Source organism: Morone saxatilis, unplaced genomic scaffold, assembly GCF_004916995.1.
Source record: "Morone saxatilis isolate NCDOM2014 unplaced genomic scaffold, NCSU_SB_2.0 Contig3, whole genome shotgun sequence".
NCBI lineage: Eukaryota > Metazoa > Chordata > Actinopteri > Moronidae > Morone > Morone saxatilis.
The window spans coordinates 5,677-8,545 of NW_023339873.1; positions in this window are offsets into that span (position 1 = coordinate 5,677).

Below are 2,869 nucleotides of genomic sequence, written 5' to 3' on the forward strand. Positions count from 1 at the left end.
ACAGGTCCATTTACCATTTAGCAAGATGCAATACTTCAAAAACAGGATATATATTCAACAATGGGGCAATAATGTCTGGGTCATGCCTAATTTGAGGATCATAATCGATGTTGAACAATGTTCTACATTTTGAATAGAAACTGACATTCATAAAGGTGTTAATAATGTCCCTTTTAATGCACAGTGGACAATGCTGTAGGTATAAAAGTTGTGTGTATGGTGTACAAATGAAACACTGCTGTAGGTATAAAAGCTGTGTATGTGTGGTGCACAAATGAAATCATATTGATTGTCGTCATCAGGTGGTGAGAGACAAACGGACGGGAAAGACCAAAGGCTACGGCTTTGTCAGCTTCAAGGATCCAAATGACTACGTCAGAGCCATGAGAGAAATGAATGGTCAGTCTCTTTACAGACACACTAAACCTCTTTTAAACTTTTAGGCACACTTGTCTAATGTATTTTATCCTTTGTTAATATGTTCTATTTTATTATATTGTATTCTAGTATATTCTATATATTCTATTCAGTGTTTCCCAACCTTTCTCCTTAAGGGGAGCTCCTTTTTATCGTTAAACTGACCCCCCAACTAAAAATTTATGGATATCTTATATTATATTCAATACAAAACAATAACCAAAAACAACTAATAAACTGAACCATGAATACAAATACTTTAAACAATAACTGCAGGAAGTTTGTGTAAAACGAGCCATTTGATTAATTTTAAGATGATTATTTCCTATGAATATAGCAATATTGTTCTGATATTGTTAGGAACTGTTATACAATTTTCTCTCTGTGTTGTGTATTCTTTATAATTTTTAACCATCATACATTCGTAATATTATTTTTCTAAATGTTCTTTTTTTTTTTTTTTATTCATTTACATGTACAAAGAACATGAGATCATCATGGGTGTTACAGTTAAAATCAAAGTATTCTTTTACACATACATCATGGTATAATAATGTCATATTATTCAAGGTGCATACACAATCCATTTTCCCAGCATTCAGTACATTTCTCCAACTGAAGCCTTAATACAAAAGTAAGTCTCTCCATACAGTAGATTTCTTGAATGATCCCACGCCACTGGTCCAATGTTGGAGGGTCTAGTTGCAACCATTTCCTAGTTATAGCTTTCCTACAACTTGCCAAGAGTATCTTCAGTAAGTATTTATCCTTCTGTAGGACTGTTTCCGGTATTTTACCGAAAGTAACAAGAGAGAAATCTAAATCCACTCCAATTATTTTATTTATCTTGGTAGATATATTTTAGGAGTTATAAAAAATCTCACTACATTCTTCCAGCCGAACTCTCTCAGTGATCTTGAGCTTGTGTCTCACATATTTCCATCCAGATCTCTTCTGATATTTGTGTTTCTGAATGGATAACGTAGAATGATTTTTAGAGGCTTGTATACTTCCGTATATTCCTGAGACCAACTTTTTATTGTCTTTTTTTTTGGTATGCATCTTTTGGTATGCATCATGAAATAACATGAAAACTCTGAAAGCCCCCGTCCAATCTAGCAGGTTCAAATTCTGGATCGTATGCTATCCAATTGAAGACCCTGGCCTGTTTCTCTATTTGTAACTTCCTCAAAACCTTAAACCATAGCTTAAGAGTGAATGAAGTCCATTGATTCAAGCTGTTATAATGTCTTACAGCTTGGCTTTTATTTCCTATTATAGATTGTATTTGAATTTTTATCTTAGTAATTTCCAAGCTTTTCCACTTGGATCCATAATTTGGAGCACACCAGTATACTAAGGGTTTCAATTGCGCAGCATATAATAATCCTGTAAGCATGGTAAAGCTCTTCCTCCCTTCTCTTTTTTCAGCTGCAGTGTCTTGAACTGAACCCTAGGTCTTCTACTGTTCCAAACGAACCTTGAGATCCAGGCATTCCACTCATCAAATTGTTTTTGGGGTACCTCTAGAGGCAATGACTGGAAGAGATAAAGAAGCCTTGGCAACACGTTCATTTTAATTATTTCTATTCTATTACTCATATCTAGTGGGAGGAGGGTCCATCTAGAGATGTCTAATTTGATCTCTTTATTAATGAGGCCATAGTTTTTTTCAGAAAGTTTTGAAATATCTTTAGTAAGGTTTATTCCTAAATATTTTATTTGGGCAAGTCCCATTTGAATTTATATTTCCCTTTTGTATCTGGGTGGGGAGTATAGTTAAATGTGAGGGTTTGCGTCTTTTGAGTATGTAGCTTATATCCAGAATATGAATTTTGTAATAAAAAGCAGAACATCATCTGCAAACATACAGGTCTTATGTTCTTCTCCTCTTATCATAATGCCCTTTATCTCAAAGTCCTCTCTAAATGCTTGAGCCAAAGGTTCAATAAATAACGCGTATAGGGTCGGACTTAGGGGACAGCCCTGGCGTGTCCATCTTTCCAAATAAATAGTTTGCGACAGGTGTCCATTGACCCTGATCCTGGCTGTTGGAGAAAAGTATAACGCTCTAATATCCTATCTTTATTAAATATAAAGCATTCTTTGAAGCCGAATCTTGCAAGTACTCTGTATTGGTATTCCCAACCCACCGAGTCAAATGCCTTTTCGGCGTCTAGGCTGAGCAACATTGCACTGATGTTTTCTGATGTAATATGACTCATCACTTGTAGTGTTCTCCTTAAATTATCCTGTGTCTGTCTATTTAATACAAAGCCTGTTTGATCTAAACTTACCAGCTCTGGGACAATGAGTTCCAGTCTCTTAGATAGGATTGACGCAAATAATTTATAGTCTACATTCAAGACTGATATTGGTCTGTATGAGCTGCATTCCTTTTTATCTTTTCCTTCTTTTGGGATGATAGAGATAACTGCCTCCTTCCATGATC